This window comes from Scyliorhinus torazame, chromosome 6 (genome assembly GCF_047496885.1).
Source record: "Scyliorhinus torazame isolate Kashiwa2021f chromosome 6, sScyTor2.1, whole genome shotgun sequence".
In the NCBI taxonomy this organism is placed as follows: domain Eukaryota; kingdom Metazoa; phylum Chordata; class Chondrichthyes; order Carcharhiniformes; family Scyliorhinidae; genus Scyliorhinus; species Scyliorhinus torazame.
Genome location: NC_092712.1, coordinates 25,110,384 through 25,133,288, shown reverse-complemented (window position 1 = coordinate 25,133,288; position 22,905 = coordinate 25,110,384). Strand labels below are relative to the sequence as shown.

Below are 22,905 nucleotides of genomic sequence, written 5' to 3'. Positions count from 1 at the left end.
CCTACAACCCTTCACGGACTCCTTATATCCTCTTCACAACTTTCTTTCCTATTTCTGTGTCCCCCGGCAGAGTTAGCCACTGTACCTGTGGTTCCTTCTGTGTTGAGTCAGGTCACCTCTCTGTCCCCATCCCAGTAAATTTCTTGGTTTCACTCTCAGCGCAGGTACACCTGCAGGGCATTTTAAAAAGTAAATTTATAGTACCCAATTATTTGTTTTCCAATTAAGGAGCAATTAAATGTGGCCAATCCACCTACCCTGCACATCTTTTTTGGGTTGTGGGGGTGAGACAGGGGGATGTGCAAACTCCACACGGACAGTGACCCCAGGGCTGGGGTCCGAGGCGCGTGAGGCCACCGCACCATCCCACCTACAGGACATTTGAATCTCAGTGCAGGTACACCTAATAATCTTAGTGCCACAAGTAGGCTTACATTAACACTGCAGTGAAGTTACTATGAGAAACCCCTAGTTGCCACATTCCGGCACCTGTTCGGGGACAGAGGGAGAATTCAGAATGTCCCAATTACCCGACAGCGCGTCTTTCTGTACTTTGAGGAAGCCGGAGCACCCGGAGGAAACCCACGCAGACACAGGGAGACTGTGCAGACTCCGCAGTCAGTGACCCAAGCCAGGAATCGAACCTGGGACTTTGGAGCTGTGAAGCGACAGTGCTAACCACTGTGCCACCCAACAGGACATTTGAATCTCAGTGTGGGTACACCGACAGGACATTTGAATCTCAGTGCAGGTACACCGACAGGACATTTGAATCTCAGTGCAGGTACACCGACAGGACATTTGAATCTCAGTGCAGGTACACCGACAGGACATTTGAATCTCAGTGTGGGTACACCGACAGGACATTTGAATCTCAGTGTGGGTACACCGACAGGACATTTGAATCTCAGTGTGGGTACACCGACAGGACATTTGAGTCTCAGTGTGGGAACACCGACAGGACATTTGAATCTCAGCGTGGGTACACCGACAGGACATTTGAGTCTCAGTGTGGGAACACCGACAGGACATTTGAATCTCAGTGTGGGTACACCGACAGGACATTTGAATCTCAGTGCGGGTACACCGACAGGACATTTGAATCTCAGTGTGGGTACACCGACAGGACATTTTAATCTCAGTGTGGGTACACCGACAGGACATTTGAATCTCAGTGTGGGTACACCGACAGGACATTTGAATCTCAGTGTGGGTACACCGACAGGACATTTGAATCTCAGTGTGGGTACACAAACAGGACATTTGAGTCTCAGTGTGGGTACACCGACAGGACATTTGAATCTCAGTGTGGGTACACCGACAGGACATTTGAATCTCAGTGTGGGTACACCGACAGGACATTTGAATCTCAGTGTGGGTACACAAACAGGACATTTGAGTCTCAGTGTGGGTACACCGACAGGACATTTAAATCTCAGTGCGGGTACACCGACAGGACATTTGAATCTCAGTGTGGGTACACCGACAGGACATTTAAATCTCAGTGTGGGTACACCGACAGGACATTTAAATCTCAGTGTGGGTACACAAACAGGACATTTGAATCTCAGTGCAGGTACACCGACAGGACATTTGAATCTCAGTGTGGGTACACCTACAGGACATTTGAATCTCAGTGTGGGTACACCTACAGGACATTTAAATCTCAGTGTGGGTACACCGACAGGACATTTGAATCTCAGTGTGGGTACACCTACAGGACATTTAAATCTCAGTGTGGGTACACCGACAGGACATTTGAATCTCAGTGTGGGTACACCTACAGGACATTTAAATCTCAGTGTGGGTACACCGACAGGACATTTGAATCTCAGTGTGGGTACACCGACAGGACATGAGTCTTAGTGTGGGTACACCTACAGGACATTTAAATCTCAGTGTGGGTACACCGACAGGACATTTGAATCTCAGTGTGGGTACACCTACAGGACATTTGAATCTCAGTGTGGGTACACCGACAGGACATTTGAGTCTCAGTGCGGGTACACCGACAGGACATCTGAATCTCAGTGTGGGTACACTGAAAGGACATTTAAATCTCAGTGTGGGTACACCGACAGGACATTTAAATCTCAGTACGGGTACACCTACAGGACATTTAAATCTCAGTGCGGGTACACCGACAGGACATTTAAATCTCAGTGTGGGTACACCGACAGGACATTTGAATCTCAGTGTGGGTACACCTACAGGACATTTGAATCTCAGTGCGGGTACACCGACAGGACATCTGAATCTCAGTGTGGGTACACTGAAAGGACATTTAAATCTCAGTGTGGGTACACCGACAGGACATTTAAATCTCAGTGTGGGTACACCGACAGGACATTTGAATATCAGTGTGGGTACACCGACAGGACATTTGAATCTCAGTGTGGGTACACAAACAGGACATTTGAATCTCAGTGTGGGTACACCTAGAGGACATTTGAATCTCAGTGTGGGTACACCGACAGGACATTTAAATCTCAGTGTGGGTACACCGACAGAACATTTGAATCTCAGTGTGGGTACACCGACAGGACATGTGAATCTCAGTGTGGGTACACCGACAGGACATTTAAATCTCAGTATGGGTACACCGACAGGACATTTGAATCTGTGTGGGTACACAAACAGGACATTTGAATCTCAGTGTGGGTACACCTAGAGGACATTTGAATCTCAGTGTGGGTACACCGACAGGACATTTGAATCTCAGTATGGGTACACCGACAGGACATTTGAATCTGTGTGGGTACACAAACAGGACATTTGAATATCAGTGTGGGTACACCTAGAGGACATTTGAATCTCAGTGTGGGTACACCGACAGGACATTTAAATCTCAGTGTGGGTACACCTACAGGACATTTAAATCTCAGTATGGGTACACCTAGAGGACATTTGAATCTCAGTGTGGGTACACCGACAGGACATTTAAATCTCAGTGTGGGTACACCTACAGGACATTTAAATCTCAGTGTGGGTACACCGACAGGACATTTAAATCTCAGTGTGGGCACACCGACAGGACATTTGAGTCTCAGTGTGGGTACACCAACAGGACATTTAAATCTCAGTATGGGTACACCGACAGGACATTTGAATCTGTGTGGGTACACCAACAGGACATTTAAATCTCAGTGTGGGTACACCGACAGGACATTTGAATCTCAGTGCGGGTACACCGACAGGACATTTGAATCTCAGTGTGGGTACACGGACAAGACATTTAAATCTCAGTGCGGGTACACCGACAGGACATTTGAATCTCAGTGTGGGTACACCAACAGGACATTTGAATCTCAGTGTGGGTACACCTACAGGACATTTGAATCTCAGTGTGGGTACACCTAGAGGACATTTGAATCTCAGTGTGGGTACACCGACAGGACATTTAAATCTCAGTGTGGGTACACGTACAGGACATTTGAATCTCAGTGTGGGTACACCGACAGGACATTTGAATCTCAGTGTGGGTACACCGACAGGACTTTTAAATCTCAGTGTGGGTACACCTACAGGACATTTCAATCTCAGTGTGGGTACACCTACAGGACATTTGAATCTCAGTGTGGGTACACCGACAGGACTATTAAATCTCAGTGCGGGTACACCGACAGGACATTTGAATCTCAGTGTGGGTACACCGACAGGACATTTAAATCTCAGTGTGGGTACACCTTCAGGACATGTAAATCTCAGTGTGGGTACACCGACAGGACATTTAAATCTCAGTGTGGGTACACGTACAGGACATTTGAATCTCAGTGCAGGTACACCGACAGGACATTTAAATCTCAGTGCGGGTACACCGACAGGACATTTGAATCTCAGTGTGGGTACACCGACAGGACATTTAAATCTCAGTGTGGGTACACGTACAGGACATTTGAATCTCAGTGCAGGTACACCGACAGGACATTTAAATCTCAGTGCGGGTACACCGACAGGACATTTGAATCTCAGTGTGGGTACACCGACAGGACATTTAAATCTCAGTGTGGGTACACCTTCAGGACATGTAAATCTCAGTGTGGGTACACCGACAGGACATTTAAATCTCAGTGCGGGTACACCTGCAGGACATTTGAATCTCAGTGCGGGTACACCTACAGGACATTTGAATCTCAGTGTGGGTACACTGACAGGACATTTAAATTTCAGTGTGGGTACACCTACAGGACATTTGAATCTCAGTGTGGGTCCACCTACAGGACATTTGAATCTCAGTGTGGGTACACCGACAGGACATTTGAATCTCAGTGTGGGTACACCGACAGGACATTTGAGTCTCAGTGTCGGTACACCGACAGGACATTTAAATCTCAGTGTGGGTACACCGACAGGACATTTGAATCTCAATGCGGGTACACCTACAGGACATTTGAATCTCAGCGCGGGTACACCGACAGGACATTTAAATCTCAGTGTGGGTACACCGACAGGACATTTGAATCTCAGTGTGGGTACACCGACAGGACATTTGAATCTCATTATGGGTACACCGACAGGATATTTGAATCTCAGTGTGGATACGCCTTCAGGACATTTAAATCTCAGTGTGGGTACACCGACAGGACATTTGAATCTCAGTGCAGGAACACCGACAGGACATTTAAATCTCAGTGCGGGTACACCGACAGGACATTTGAATCTCAGTGTGGGTACACTGACAGGACATCTAAATCTCAGTGTGGGTACACCGACAGGACATTTGAATCTCAGTGTGGGGACACTGACAGGACATTTAAATCTCAGTGTGGGTACACCGACAGGACATTTGAATCTCAGTGTGGGTACACCGACAGGACATTTAAATCTCAGTATGGGTACACCGACAGGACATTTAAATCTCAGTGCGGGTACACCGACAGAACATTTGAATCTCAGTGTGGGTACACCGACAGGACATTTAAATCTCAGTGTGGGTACACCGACAGGACATTTTAATCTCAGTGTGGGTACACCGACAGGACATTTGAATCTCAGTGTGGGTACACCGACAGGACATTTGAATCTCAGTGTGGGTACACCGACAGGACATTTGAATCTCAGTGTGGGTACACAAACAGGACATTTGAGTCTCAGTGTGGGTACACCGACAGGACATTTGAATCTCAGTGTGGGTACACCGACAGGACATTTGAATCTCAGTGTGGGTACACCGACAGGACATTTGAATCTCAGTGTGGGTACACAAACAGGACATTTGAGTCTCAGTGCAGGTACACCGACAGGACATTTGAATCTCAGTGTGGGTACACCTACAGGACATTTGAATCTCAGTGTGGGTACACCTACAGGACATTTAAATCTCAGTGTGGGTACACCGACAGGACATTTGAATCTCAGTGTGGGTACACCTACAGGACATTTAAATCTCAGTGTGGGTACACCGACAGGACATTTGAATCTCAGTGTGGGTACACCTACAGGACATTTAAATCTCAGTGTGGGTACACCGACAGGACATTTGAATCTCAGTGTGGGTACACCGACAGGACATGAGTCTTAGTGTGGGTACACCTACAGGACATTTAAATCTCAGTGTGGGTACACCGACAGGACATTTGAATCTCAGTGTGGGTACACCTACAGGACATTTGAATCTCAGTGTGGGTACACCGACAGGACATTTGAGTCTCAGTGCGGGTACACCGACAGGACATCTGAATCTCAGTGTGGGTCCACTGAAAGGACATTTAAATCTCAGTGTGGGTACACCGACAGGACATTTAAATCTCAGTACGGGTACACCTACAGGACATTTAAATCTCAGTGCGGGTACACCGACAGGACATTTAAATCTCAGTGTGGGTACACCGACAGGACATTTGAATCTCAGTGTGGGTACACCTACAGGACATTTGAATCTCAGTGCGGGTACACCGACAGGACATCTGAATCTCAGTGTGGGTACACTGAAAGGACATTTAAATCTCAGTGTGGGTACACCGACAGGACATTTAAATCTCAGTGTGGGTACACCGACAGGACATTTGAATATCAGTGTGGGTACACCGACAGGACATTTGAATCTCAGTGTGGGTACACAAACAGGACATTTGAATCTCAGTGTGGGTACACCTAGAGGACATTTGAATCTCAGTGTGGGTACACCGACAGGACATTTAAATCTCAGTGTGGGTACACCGACAGAACATTTGAATCTCAGTGTGGGTACACCGACAGGACATGTGAATCTCAGTGTGGGTACACCGACAGGACATTTAAATCTCAGTATGGGTACACCGACAGGACATTTGAATCTGTGTGGGTACACAAACAGGACATTTGAATCTCAGTGTGGGTACACCTAGAGGACATTTGAATCTCAGTGTGGGTACACCGACAGGACATTTGAATCTCAGTGTGGGTACACCTACAGGACATTTAAATCTCAGTATGGGTACACCGACAGGACATTTGAATCTGTGTGGGTACACAAACAGGACATTTGAATATCAGTGTGGGTACACCTAGAGGACATTTGAATCTCAGTGTGGGTACACCGACAGGACATTTAAATCTCAGTGTGGGTACACCTACAGGACATTTAAATCTCAGTATGGGTACACCTAGAGGACATTTGAATCTCAGTGTGGGTACACCGACAGGACATTTAAATCTCAGTGTGGGTACACCTACAGGACATTTAAATCTCAGTGTGGGTACACCGACAGGACATTTAAATCTCAGTGTGGGCACACCGACAGGACATTTGAGTCTCAGTGTGGGTACACCTACAGGACATTTGAATCTCAGTGTGGGTACACCTAGAGGACATTTGAATCTCAGTGTGGGTCCACCGACAGGACATTTAAATCTCAGTGTGGGTACACGTACAGGACATTTGAATCTCAGTGTGGGTACACCGACAGGACATTTGAATCTCAGTGTGGGTACACCGACAGGACTTTTAAATCTCAGTGTGGGTACACCTACAGGACATTTCAATCTCAGTGTGGGTACACCTACAGGACATTTGAATCTCAGTGTGGGTACACCGACAGGACTATTAAATCTCAGTGCGGGTACACCGACAGGACATTTGAATCTCAGTGTGGGTACACCGACAGGACATTTAAATCTCAGTGTGGGTACACCTTCAGGACATGTAAATCTCAGTGTGGGTACACCGACAGGACATTTAAATCTCAGTGTGGGTACACGTACAGGACATTTGAATCTCAGTGCAGGTACACCGACAGGACATTTAAATCTCAGTGCGGGTACACCGACAGGACATTTGAATCTCAGTGTGGGTACACCGACAGGACATTTAAATCTCAGTGTGGGTACACGTACAGGACATTTGAATCTCAGTGCAGGTACACCGACAGGACATTTAAATCTCAGTGCGGGTACACCGACAGGACATTTGAATCTCAGTGTGGGTACACCGACAGGACATTTAAATCTCAGTGTGGGTACACCTTCAGGACATGTAAATCTCAGTGTGGGTACACCGACAGGACATTTAAATCTCAGTGCGGGTACACCTGCAGGACATTTGAATCTCAGTGCGGGTACACCTACAGGACATTTGAATCTCAGTGTGGGTACACTGACAGGACATTTAAATTTCAGTGTGGGTACACCTACAGGACATTTGAATCTCAGTGTGGGTCCACCTACAGGACATTTGAATCTCAGTGTGGGTACACCGACAGGACATTTGAATCTCAGTGTGGGTACACCGACAGGACATTTGAGTCTCAGTGTCGGTACACCGACAGGACATTTAAATCTCAGTGTGGGTACACCGACAGGACATTTGAATCTCAATGCGGGTACACCTACAGGACATTTGAATCTCAGCGCGGGTACACCGACAGGACATTTAAATCTCAGTGTGGGTACACCGACAGGACATTTGAATCTCAGTGTGGGTACACCGACAGGACATTTGAATCTCATTATGGGTACACCGACAGGATATTTGAATCTCAGTGTGGATACGCCTTCAGGACATTTAAATCTCAGTGTGGGTACACCGACAGGACATTTGAATCTCAGTGCAGGAACACCGACAGGACATTTAAATCTCAGTGCGGGTACACCGACAGGACATTTGAATCTCAGTGTGGGTACACTGACAGGACATCTAAATCTCAGTGTGGGTACACCGACAGGACATTTGAATCTCAGTGTGGGGACACTGACAGGACATTTAAATCTCAGTGTGGGTACACCGACAGGACATTTGAATCTCAGTGTGGGTACACCGACAGGACATTTAAATCTCAGTATGGGTACACCGACAGGACATTTAAATCTCAGTGCGGGTACACCGACAGAACATTTGAATCTCAGTGTGGGTACACCGACAGGACATTTAAATCTCAGTGTGGGTACACCGACAGGACATTTGAATCTCAGTGTGGGTCCACCGACAGGACATTTAAATCTCAGTGTGGGTACACCGACAGGACATTTGAATCTCAGTGTGGGTACACCGACAGGACATTTGAATCTCAGTGTGGGTACACCTACAGGACATTTAAATCTCAGTGTGGGTACACCGACAGGACATTTGAATCTCAGTGTGGGTTCACCGACAGGACATTTGAGTCTCAGTGTGGGTACACCGACAGGGCATTTGAGTCTCAGTGTGGGTACACCGACAGGACATTTGAATCTCAGTGTGGGTACACCGACAGGACATTTGAATCTCAGTGTGGGTACACCTACAGGGCATTTGAATCTCAGTGCGGGTTCACCAACAGGGCATTTGAGTCTCAGTGTGGGTACACCGACAGGACATTTGAATCTCAGTGTGGGTACACCTACAGGACATTTAAATCTCAGTGTGGGTACACCGACAGGACATTTGAATCTCAGTGTGGGTACACCTACAGGACATTTGAATCTCAGTGTGGGTACACCGACAGGACATTTAAATCTCAGCGTGGGTACACCGACAGGACATTTGAGTCTCAGTGTGGGTACACCGACAGGGCATTTGAGTCTCAGTGTGGGTACACCGACAGGACATGAGTCTCAGTGTGGGTACACCGACAGGACATTTAAATCTCAGTGTGGGTACACCTACAGGACATTTAAATCTCAGTGTGGGTACACCGACAGGACATTTGAATCTCAGTGTGGGTACACCGACAGGACATTTGAGTCTCAGTGTGGGTACACCGACAGGACATTTGAATCTCAGTGTGGGTACACCGACAGGACATTTGAATCTCAGTGTGGGTACACCGACAGGACATTTGAATCTCAGTGTGGGTACACCGACAGGACATTTGAGTCTCAGTGTCGGTACACCGACAGGACATTTGAATCTCAGTGTGGGTACACCGACAGGACATTTGAGTCTCAGTGTGGGTACACCGACAGGACATTTGAATCTCAGTGTGGGTACACCGACAGGACATTTGAATCTCAGTGTGGGTACACCGACAGAACATTTGAATCTCAGTGTGGGTACACCGACAGGACATTTGAATCTCAGTGTGGGTACACCGACAGGACATTTGAGTCTCAGTGTCGGTACACCGACAGGACATTTGAATCTCAGTGTGGGTACACCGACAGGACATTTGAATCTCAGTGTCGGTACACCGACAGGACATTTGAATATCAGTGTGGGTACACCGACAGGACATTTGAGTCTCAGTGTGGGAACACCGACAGGACATTTGAATCTCAGTGTGGGTACACCGACAGGACATTTGAATCTCAGTGTCGGTACACCGACAGGACATTTGAATATCAGTGTGGGTACACCGACAGGACATTTGAGTCTTAGTGTGGGTACACCGACAGGACATTTGAGTCTCAGTGTCGGTACACCGACAGGACATTTGAATATCAGTGTGGGTACACCGACAGGACATTTGAGTCTCAGTGTGGGAACACCGACAGGACATTTAAATATCAGTGTGGGTACACCGTCAGGACATTTAAATCTCAGTGTGGGTACACCGACAGGACATTTGAATCTCAGTGTGGGTACACCGACAGGACATTTGAATCTCATTATGGGTACACCGACAGGATATTTGAATCTCAGTGTGGATACGCCTTCAGGACATTTAAATCTCAGTGTGGGTACACCGACAGGACATTTGAATCTCAGTGCAGGAACACCGACAGGACATTTAAATCTCAGTGCGGGTACACCGACAGGACATTTGAATCTCAGTGTGGGTACACTGACAGGACATCTAAATCTCAGTGTGGGTACACCGACAGGACATTTGAATCTCAGTGTGGGGACACTGACAGGACATTTAAATCTCAGTGTGGGTACACCGACAGGACATTTGAATCTCAGTGTGGGTACACCGACAGGACATTTAAATCTCAGTATGGGTACACCGACAGGACATTTAAATCTCAGTGCGGGTACACCGACAGAACATTTGAATCTCAGTGTGGGTACACCGACAGGACATTTAAATCTCAGTGTGGGTACACCGACAGGACATTTGAATCTCAGTGTGGGTCCACCGACAGGACATTTAAATCTCAGTGTGGGTACACCGACAGGACATTTGAATCTCAGTGTGGGTACACCGACAGGACATTTGAATCTCAGTGTGGGTACACCTACAGGACATTTCAATCTCAGTGTGGGTACACCGACAGGACATTTGAATCTCAGTGTGGGTACACCGACAGGACATTTGAGTCTCAGTGTGGGTACACCGACAGGGCATTTGAGTCTCAGTGTGGGTACACCGACAGGACATTTGAATCTCAGTGTGGGTACACCGACAGGACATTTGAATCTCAGTGTGGGTACACCTACAGGGCATTTGAATCTCAGTGCGGGTTCACCAACAGGGCATTTGATCTCAGTGTGGGTACACCGACAGGACATTTGAATCTCAGTGTGGGTACACCTACAGGACATTTAAATCTCAGTGTGGGTACACCGACAGGACATTTGAATCTCAGTGTGGGTACACCTACAGGACATTTGAATCTCAGTGTGGGTACACCGACAGGACATTTAAATCTCAGCGTGGGTACACCGACAGGACATTTGAGTCTCAGTGTGGGTACACCGACAGGGCATTTGAGTCTCAGTGTGGGTACACCGACAGGGCATGAGTCTCAGTGTGGGTACACCGACAGGACATTTAAATCTCAGTGTGGGTACACCTACAGGACATTTAAATCTCAGTGTGGGTACACCGACAGGACATTTGAATCTCAGTGTGGGTACACCGACAGGACATTTGAGTCTCAGTGTGGGTACACCGACAGGACATTTGAATCTCAGTGTGGGTACACCGACAGGACATTTGAATCTCAGTGTGGGTACACCGACAGGACATTTGAATCTCAGTGTGGGTACACCGACAGGACATTTGAGTCTCAGTGTCGGTACACCGACAGGACATTTGAATCTCAGTGTGGGTACACCGACAGGACATTTGAGTCTCAGTGTGGGTACACCGACAGGACATTTGAATCTCAGTGTGGGTACACCGACAGGACATTTGAATCTCAGTGTGGGTACACCGACAGAACATTTGAATCTCAGTGTGGGTACACCGACAGGACATTTGAATCTCAGTGTGGGTACACCGACAGGACATTTGAGTCTCAGTGTCGGTACACCGACAGGACATTTGAATCTCAGTGTGGGTACACCGACAGGACATTTGAATCTCAGTGTCGGTACACCGACAGGACATTTGAATATCAGTGTGGGTACACCGACAGGACATTTGAGTCTCAGTGTGGGAACACCGACAGGACATTTGAATCTCAGTGTGGGTACACCGACAGGACATTTGAATCTCAGTGTCGGTACACCGACAGGACATTTGAATATCAGTGTGGGTACACCGACAGGACATTTGAGTCTTAGTGTGGGTACACCGACAGGACATTTGAGTCTCAGTGTCGGTACACCGACAGGACATTTGAATATCAGTGTGGGTACACCGACAGGACATTTGAGTCTCAGTGTGGGAACACCGACAGGACATTTAAATATCAGTGTGGGTACACCGTCAGGACATTTAAATATCAGTGTGGGTACACCTACAGGACATTTAAATATCAGTGTGGGTACACCGTCAGGACATTTAAATCTCAGTGTGGGTACACCGACAGGACATTTAAATCTCAGTATGGGTACACCGACAGGACATTTAAATCTCAGTGTGGGTACACCGACAGGACATTTGAATCTCAGTGTGGGTACACCGACAGGACATTTAAATCTCAGTGTGGGTACACCGACAGGACATTTGAATCTCAGCGCGGGTACACCGACAGGACATTTGAATCTCAGCGCGGGTACACCGACAGGACATTTGAATCTCAGTATGGGTACACCGACAGGACATTTGTATCTCAGTGTGGGTACACCGACAGGACATTTAAATCTCAGTGTGGGTACACCGACAGGACATTTGAATCTCAGTGTGGGTCCACCGACAGGACATTTAAATCTCAGTATGGGTACACCGACAGGACATTTAAATCTCAGTGCGGGTACACGGACAGGACATTTGAATCTCAGTATGGGTACACCGACAGGACATTTGTATCTCAGTGTGGGTACACCGACAGGACATTTGAATCTCAGTGTGGGTACACCTACAGGACATTTAAATCTCAGTGTGGGTACACCGACAGGACATTTGAATCTCAGTGTGGGTACACCGACAGGACATTTGAGTCTCAGTGTGGGTACACCGACAGGGCATTTGAGTCTCAGTGTGGGTACACCGACAGGACATGAGTCTCAGTGTGGGTACACCGACAGGACATTTGAATCTCAGTGCGGGTACACCGACAGGACATTTGAATCTCAGTGTGGGTACACCGACAGGACATTTGAATCTCAGTGTGGGTACACCTACAGGGCATTTGAATCTCAGTGCGGGTACACCAACAGGGCATTTGAGTCTCAGTGCGGGTACTCCGACAGGACATTTGAATCTCAGTGTGGGTACACCGACAGGACATTTGAATCTCAGTGTGGGTACACCTACAGGACATTTAAATCTCAGTGTGGGTACACCGACAGGACATTTGAATCTCAGTGTGGGTACACCTACAGGACATTTAAATCTCAGTGTGGGTACACCGACAGGGCATTTGAGTCTCAGTGTGGGTACACCGACAGGACATGATTCTCAGTGTGGGTACACCTACAGGACATTTAAATCTCAGTGTGGGTACACCGACAGGACATTTGAATCTCAGTGTGGGTACACCGACAGGACATTTGAGTCTCAGTGTGGGTACACCGACAGGACATTTGAATCTCAGTGTGGGTACACCGACAGGACATTTGAATCTCAGTGTGGGTACACCTACAGGACATTTAAATCTCAGTGTGGGTACACCGACAGGACATTTGAATCTCAGTGTGGGTACACCGACAGGACATTTGAATCTCAGTGTGGGTACACCTACAGGACATTTAAATCTCAGTGTGGGTACACCGACAGGACATTTGAATCTCAGTGTGGGTACACCTACAGGACATTTAAATCTCAGTGTGGGTACACCGACAGGGCATTTGAGTCTCAGTGTGGGTACACCGACAGGACATGATTCTCAGTGTGGGTACACCTACAGGACATTTAAATATCAGTGTGGGTACACCGTCAGGACATTTAAATCTCAGTGTGGGTACACCGACAGGACATTTAAATCTCAGTATGGGTACACCGACAGGACATTTAAATCTCAGTGTGGGTACACCGACAGGACATTTGAATCTCAGTGTGGGTACACCGACAGGACATTTAAATCTCAGTGTGGGTACACCGACAGGACATTTGAATCTCAGCGCGGGTACACCGACAGGACATTTGAATCTCAGCGCGGGTACACCGACAGGACATTTGAATCTCAGTATGGGTACACCGACAGGACATTTGTATCTCAGTGTGGGTACACCGACAGGACATTTAAATCTCAGTGTGGGTACACCGACAGGACATTTGAATCTCAGTGTGGGTCCACCGACAGGACATTTAAATCTCAGTATGGGTACACCGACAGGACATTTAAATCTCAGTGCGGGTACACCTACAGGACATTTAAATCTCAGTGTGGGTACACCGACAGGACATTTGAATCTCAGTGTGGGTACACCGACAGGACATTTGAGTCTCAGTGTGGGTACACCGACAGGGCATTTGAGTCTCAGTGTGGGTACACCGACAGGACATGAGTCTCAGTGTGGGTACACCGACAGGACATTTGAATCTCAGTGCGGGTACACCGACAGGACATTTGAATCTCAGTGTGGGTACACCGACAGGACATTTGAATCTCAGTGTGGGTACACCTACAGGGCATTTGAATCTCAGTGCGGGTACACCAACAGGGCATTTGAGTCTCAGTGCGGGTACTCCGACAGGACATTTGAATCTCAGTGTGGGTACACCTACAGGACATTTAAATCGCAGTGTGGGTACACCGACAGGACATTTGAATCTCAGTGTGGGTACACCGACAGGACATTTAAATCTCAGTGTGGGTACACCGACAGGACATTTGAGTCTCAGTGTGGGTACACCGACAGGACATGAGTCTCAGTGTGGGTACACCTACAGGACATTTAAATCTCAGTGTGGGTACACCGACAGGACATTTGAATCTCAGTGTGGGTACACCGACAGGACATTTGAGTCTCAGTGTGGGTACACCGACAGGACATTTGAATCTCAGTGTGGGTACACCGACAGGACATTTGAATCTCAGTGTGGGTACACCTACAGGACATTTAAATCTCAGTGTGGGTACACCGACAGGACATTTGAATCTCAGTGTGGGTACACCTACAGGACATTTAAATCTCAGTGTGGGTACACCGACAGGGCATTTGAGTCTCAGTGTGGGTACACCGACAGGACATGATTCTCAGTGTGGGTACACCTACAGGACATTTAAATCTCAGTGTGGGTACACCGACAGGACATTTGAATCTCAGTGTGGGTACACCGACAGGACATTTGAGTCTCAGTGTGGGTACACCGACAGGACATTTGAATCTCAGTGTGGGTACACCGACAGGACATTTGAATCTCAGTGTGGGTACACCGACAGGACATTTGAATCTCAGTGTGGGTACACCGACAGGACATTTGAATCTCAGTGTGGGTACACCTACAGGACATTTAAATCTCAGTGTGGGTACACCGACAGGACATTTGAATCTCAGTGTGGGTACACCTACAGGACATTTAAATCTCAGTGTGGGTACACCGACAGGGCATTTGAGTCTCAGTGTGGGTACACCGACAGGACATGATTCTCAGTGTGGGTACACCTACAGGACATTTAAATCTCAGTGTGGGTACACCGACAGGACATTTGAATCTCAGTGTGGGTACACCGACAGGACATTTGAGTCTCAGTGTGGGTACACCGACAGGACATTTGAATCTCAGTGTGGGTACACCGACAGGACATTTGAATCTCAGTGTGGGTACACCTACAGGACATTTAAATCTCAGTGTGGGTACACCGACAGGACATTTGAATCTCAGTGTGGGTACCCCGACAGGACATTTGAGTCTCAGTGTGGGTACACCGACAGGACATTTGAATCTCAGTGTGGGTACACCGACAGGACATTTGAATCTCAGTGTGGGTACACCGACAGGACATTTGAATCTCAGTGTGGGTACACCGACAGGACATTTGAGTCTCAGTGTGGGTACACCGACAGGACATTTGAATCTCAGTGTGGGTACACCGACAGGACATTTGAATCTCAGTGTGGGTACACCGACAGGACATTTGAATCTCAGTGTGGGTACACCGACAGGACATTTGAATCTCAGTGTGGGTACACCTACAGGACATTTGAATCTCAGTGTGGGTACACCGACAGGACATTTGAATCTCAGTGTGGGTACACCTACAGGACATTTGAGTCTCAGTGCAGGTACACGGACAGGACATTTAAATCTCAGTGTGGGTACACCGACAGGACATTTGAATCTCAGTGTGGGTACACCTACAGGACATTTAAATCTCAGTGTGGGTACACCTACAGGACATTTAAATCTCAGTGTGGGTACACCGACAGGGCATTTGAGTCTCAGTGTGGGTACACCGACAGGACATGATTCTCAGTGTGGGTACACCGACAGGACATTTAAATCTCAGTGTGGGTACACCGACAGGACATTTGAATCTCAGTGTGGGTACACCGACAGGACATTTGAATCTCAGTGTGGGTACACCTACAGGACATTTAAATCTCAGTGTGGGTACACCGACAGGACATTTGAATCTCAGTGTGGGTACACCGACAGGACATTTGAGTCTCAGTGTGGGTACACCGACAGGACATTTGAATCTCAGTGTGGGTACACCGACAGGACATTTGAATCTCAGTGTCGGTACACCGACAGGACATTTGAATCTCAGTGTGGGTACACCGACAGGACATTTGAGTCTCAGTGTGGGTACACCGACAGGACATTTGAATCTCAGTGTGGGTACACCGACAGGACATTTGAATCTCAGTGTGGGTACACCGACAGGACATTTGAATCTCAGTGTGGGTACACCGACAGGACATTTGAATCTCAGTGTGGGTACACCTACAGGACATTTGAATCTCAGTGTGGGTACACCGACAGGACATTTGAATCTCAGTGTGGGTACACCGACAGGACATTTGAATCTCAGTGTGGGTACACCTACAGGACATTTGAATCTCAGTGTGGGTACACCGACAGGACATTTGAATCTCAGTGTGGGTACACCGACAGGACATTTGAATCTCAGTGTGGGTACACCGACAGGACATTTGAATCTCAGTGTGGGTACACCTACAGGACATTTGAGTCTCAGTGCAGGTACACGGACAGGACATTTAAATCTCAGTGTGGGTACACCGACAGGACATTTAAATCTCAGTGTGGGTACACCTACAGGACATTTGAGTCTCAGTGCAGGTACACGGACAGGACATTTAAATCTCAGTGTGGGTACACCGACAGGACATTTAAATCTCAGTGTGGGTACACCGACAGGACATTTGAGTCTCAGTGCGGGTACACCGACAGGACATTTGAATCTCAGTGTGGGTACACCAACAGGACATTTGAATCTCAGTGTGGGTACACCGACAGGACATGTGAATCTCAGTGTGTGTACACCAACAGGACATGTGAATCTCAGTGTGGGTACACCGACAGGACATGTGAATCTCAGTGTGGGTACACCGACAGGACATTTAAATCTCAGTGTGGGTACACCGACAGGACATTTGAATCTCAGTGCGGGTACACCGGCAGGACATTTGAATCTCAGTGTGGGTACACCGACAGGACATTTAAATCTCAGTGTGGGTACACCGACAGGACATGTGAATCTCAGTGTGGGTACACCTACAGGACATTTAAATCTCAGTGTGGGTACACCGACAGGACATTTGAATCTCAGTGCGGGTACACCGACAGGACATTTGAATCTCAGTGTGGGTACACCGACAGGACATTTGAATCTCAGTGCGGGTACACCGACAGGACATTTGAATCTCAGTGTGGGTACACCGACAGGACATTTGAATCTCAGTGCAGGAACACCGACAGGACATTTAAATCTCAGTGTGGGTACACCGACAGGACATTTGAATCTCAGTGTGGGTACACCGACAGGACATTTGAATCTCAGTGCGGGCACACCGACAGGACATTTGAATCTCAGTGCGGGCACACCGACAGGACATTTGAATCTCAGTGCAGGAACACCGACAGGACATTTAAATCTCAGTGTGGGTACACCGACAGGACATTTGAATCTCAGTGTGGGTACACCGACAGGACATTTGAATCTCAGTGTGGGTACACCGACAGGACATTTGAATCTCAGTGTGGGTACACCGACAGGACATTTGAATCTCAGTGCGGGCACACCGACAGGACATTTGAATCTCAGTGCGGGCACACCGACAGGACATTTGAATCTCAGTGCGGGTACACCGACAGGACATTTGAATCTGTGTGGGTACACCGACAGGACATGTGAATCTCAGAGCGGGTACACCGACAGGACATTTGAATCTCAGTGTGGGTACACCGACAGGACATTTGAATCTCAGTGTGGGTACACCGACAGGACATTTGAATCTCAGTGTGGGTACACCGACAGGACATTTGAATCTCAGTGTGGGTACACCGACAGGACATTTGAATCTCAGTGTGGGTACACCTACAGGACATTTGAATCTCAGTGTGGGTACACCGACAGGACATTTGAATCTCAGTGTGGGTACACCTACAGGACATTTGAGTCTCAGTGCAGGTACACGGACAGGACATTTAAATCTCAGTGTGGGTACACCGACAGGACATTTGAATCTCAGTGTGGGTACACCTACAGGACATTTAAATCTCAGTGTGGGTACACCTACAGGACATTTAAATCTCAGTGTGGGTACACCGACAGGGCATTTGAGTCTCAGTGTGGGTACACCGACAGGACATGATTCTCAGTGTGGGTACACCGACAGGACATTTAAATCTCAGTGTGGGTACACCGACAGGACATTTGAATCTCAGTGTGGGTACACCGACAGGACATTTGAATCTCAGTGTGGGTACACCTACAGGACATTTAAATCTCAGTGTGGGTACACCGACAGGACATTTGAATCTCAGTGTGGGTACACCGACAGGACATTTGAGTCTCAGTGTGGGTACACCGACAGGACATTTGAATCTCAGTGTGGGTACACCGACAGGACATTTGAATCTCAGTGTCGGTACACCGACAGGACATTTGAATCTCAGTGTGGGTACACCGACAGGACATTTGAGTCTCAGTGTGGGTACACCGACAGGACATTTGAATCTCAGTGTGGGTACACAGACAGGACATTTGAATCTCAGTGTGGGTACACCGACAGGACATTTGAATCTCAGTGTGGGTACACCGACAGGACATTTGAATCTCAGTGTGGGTACACCTACAGGACATTTGAATCTCAGTGTGGGTACACCGACAGGACATTTGAATCTCAGTGTGGGTACACCGACAGGACATTTGAATCTCAGTGTGGGTACACCTACAGGACATTTGAATCTCAGTGTGGGTACACCGACAGGACATTTGAATCTCAGTGTGGGTACACCGACAGGACATTTGAATCTCAGTGTGGGTACACCGACAGGACATTTGAATCTCAGTGTGGGTACACCGACAGGACATTTGAATCTCAGTGTGGGTACACCTACAGGACATTTGAGTCTCAGTGCAGGTACACGGACAGGACATTTAAATCTCAGTGTGGGTACACCGACAGGACATTTAAATCTCAGTGTGGGTACACCTACAGGACATTTGAGTCTCAGTGCAGGTACACGGACAGGACATTTAAATCTCAGTGTGGGTACACCGACAGGACATTTAAATCTCAGTGTGGGTACACCGACAGGACATTTGAGTCTCAGTGCGGGTACACCGACAGGACATTTGAATCTCAGTGTGGGTACACCAACAGGACATTTGAATCTCAGTGTGGGTACACCGACAGGACATGTGAATCTCAGTGTGTGTACACCAACAGGACATGTGAATCTCAGTGTGGGTACACCGACAGGACATGTGAATCTCAGTGTGGGTACACCGACAGGACATTTAAATCTCAGTGTGGGTACACCGACAGGACATTTGAATCTCAGTGCGGGTACACCGGCAGGACATTTGAATCTCAGTGTGGGTACACCGACAGGACATTTAAATCTCAGTGTGGGTACACCGACAGGACATGTGAATCTCAGTGTGGGTACACCTACAGGACATTTAAATCTCAGTGTGGGTACACCGACAGGACATTTGAATCTCAGTGCGGGTACACCGACAGGACATTTGAATCTCAGTGTGGGTACACCGACAGGACATTTGAATCTCAGTGCGGGTACACCGACAGGACATTTGAATCTCAGTGTGGGTACACCGACAGGACATTTGAATCTCAGTGCAGGAACACCGACAGGACATTTAAATCTCAGTGTGGGTACACCGACAGGACATTTGAATCTCAGTGTGGGTACACCGACAGGACATTTGAATCTCAGTGCGGGCACACCGACAGGACATTTGAATCTCAGTGCGGGCACACCGACAGGACATTTGAATCTCAGTGCAGGAACACCGACAGGACATTTAAATCTCAGTGTGGGTACACCGACAGGACATTTGAATCTCAGTGTGGGTACACCGACAGGACATTTGAATCTCAGTGTGGGTACACCGACAGGACATTTGAATCTCAGTGTGGGTACACCGACAGGACATTTGAATCTCAGTGCGGGCACACCGACAGGACATTTGAATCTCAGTGCGGGCACACCGACAGGACATTTGAATCTCAGTGCGGGTACACCGACAGGACATTTGAATCTGTGTGGGTACACCGACAGGACATGTGAATCTCAGAGCGGGTACACCGACAGGACATTTGAATCTCAGTGTGGGTACACCGACAGGACATTTGAATCTCAGTGCGGGTACACCGACAGGACATTTGAATCTGTGTGGGTACACCGACAGGACATGTGAATCTCAGAGCGGGTACACCGACAGGACATTTGAATCTCAGTGTGGGTACACCTACAGGGCATTTGAATCTCAGTGTGGGTACACCGACAGGGCATTTGAATCTCAGTGTGGGTACACCGACAGGACATTTGAATCTCAGTGTGGGTACACCGACAGGACATTTGAATCTCAGTGTGGGTACACCGACAGGACATTTGAATCTCAGTGTGGGTACACCTACAGGGCATTTGAATCTCAGTGTGGGTACACCGACAGGACATTTGAATCTCAGTGTGGGTACACCGACAGGACATTTGAATCTCAGTACGGGTACACCGACAGGACATTTGAATCTCAGTGTCGGTACACCGACAGGACATTTTACACTGGGAGCTTCCTGTCCACCACGTGTGCAGGTGAGGGTCCAGTTCAGCAGCGGTACCTCTCGTGGACGTCACTCTCCCGCCCCCGCAACACGCACAAGACTCTTCATTTAAATGGCTCAGCAATAATATCCCCCCCTCGATGTGTGTCTGTGGGCCTCTTCTCGTGTTTGCCGCTGTTGTTTTTGCCCTCTCTGTACTTACTCACTCTCCTCACTCGCTGCTCCACCGCCGCCGCCTGGTGCCGGAAAGACCGCGCAAGCGCAGTCGCGCTCCCTTCCTCCACCCAACAGCGCATGCGCCTGCTGAGCCTGTACCATTGATCCAGGGGGGGGGGGCGTGTGTGTGGCTCAAGCAAACCCCACCCTATTGAAAATGCTGATTCTTCTTGACACCTCATTCCAATTGTTTAACTGATATTCGTTTTATACAATGCGCTGGACAACAGTAGAATAAATCTTTTGGGTTTTCTGTCCCAATTACTCTTCCGACCCCCCTATCCTAACGGTCGAGGTATATTCCATTCTCCTCTCCCCCCCCCCCCCCGTCATGCACTACGCGAGTCACGTCTGTGACCTCACGTCGTATGCGCTGGAAAGCGCTGGTGCGTGCCCGACCTGCGCATGCGTCAGGATGCACGCCCCCCGGGAGCCCAAGGCTGAGGTGGAGCTGGTGCTTGGCAAACACTCTGCTGCAAACACTCTGCACTCGTTATTCCCACTCACTTGACATTCATTGAAAATGGTGCACCCTGCCGTGCTGTGGTGTAAATGCTCTGTTATGAGGTTGAAATCTAGGGAAGATTGAAAAATTAAGGGAAGCACTTCTGCTATCTATATCCCCACTTCCTTTAACAACCTTGGATTTCAAACAGGTGATCTATTTACCCTAAGCAAAGCCATCCTGTCCCTTTCACCATCTCCGTTTCCACTGATATTTTGTCAGATTCCTCTTACCTAATAAACATCAATACAAAGAACTCATTAAATATTCTATCCATGCCCTGCACCTGTAACAAGTGGTCATAATCTTAGAATAAGAGGTAGTAAATTGAAAACAGATTTGAGGAGAAACTACTCCCAGAGGGTTGTGAATTTGTGGAATTTGCGACCCGAGTGTGGTGGATGCAGCGACAGTGAGTAAATTTAAGGAGGAGTTAGACGGATTTTTAATTGGTAATGGGTTGAAGAGTTATGGAGAACGGGTAGTACAGTGGAGTTGAGGCCAGGATGGGATCAGTAATGTTCATGCTGAAGGTGTTTAGACTTTATAAAAAAAAATTTTATATGGGTTTTCTCAAAATATCAACAACAGAATGAAAAAGGAACCCAATAGAATTAAATACAGAACAAAGTAAAACAACACCGGTGCCCCCCCCTCCCCCTTATACATAAATAATAAATTAACACCCCGAGTTAACACAAAGCAAACATAGCAAATATATACACCCCGTCAGATCCCCCAGGGTAAATAATCAAAAATAAAATAGAACCCCCCCCCCCCTGGTTGCTGCTGCTGCCCATTGACTACCGTTCTTCCAGGAAATCCAAGAACGGCTGCCACTGCCTAAAGAACCCTTGTACCGATCCCCTTAAGGCGAATTTCACCCTCTCCAGTTTAATAAACCCCGCCATATCGTTGATCCAGGATTCCACGCTTGGGGGCCTCGCATCCCTCCACTGAAGAAGAATCCTTCGCCGGGCTACCAGGGACGCAAAGGCCAGAATACCGGCCTCTTTCGCCTCCTGCACTCCCGGCTCCCCTGCAACCCCAAATATTGCGAGCCCCCAGCCTGGCTTGACCCTGGATCCTACCACCCCTGACACCGTCCTCGCTACGCCCTTCCAAAATTCCTCCAGCGCTGGGCATGCCCACAACATATGGGTGTGATTTGCTGGACTCCCTGAGCACCGAACACTCTTATCCTCTCCCCCAAAGAACCGGCTCATCCTTGTCCCGATCATGTGTGCCCTGTGCAGTACCTTAAACTGTATGAGGCTGAGCCTCGCTCACG

General features: G+C 48.0%; 1 protein-coding gene across 2 annotated transcripts in view; it reads right to left on the bottom strand.

Annotated features, from left to right (window-relative positions):
* eef1db (eukaryotic translation elongation factor 1 delta b (guanine nucleotide exchange protein)) overlaps nt 1-21,189 on the bottom strand; it is a 59,834-nt gene extending 38,645 nt beyond the window's left edge. Inside the window, exon 1 of one of the 2 annotated variants that reach the window (XM_072508045.1) lies at nt 21,096-21,189. The gene's annotated coding sequence lies outside the window, so the exon portion shown is untranslated. Of the gene's footprint in view, nt 1-85; nt 170-21,095 lie in introns of those variants that run through there. The other variant, XM_072508046.1, reaches the window with a different exon arrangement.
* Nucleotides 21,190-22,905: the final 1,716 nt, after the last annotated feature.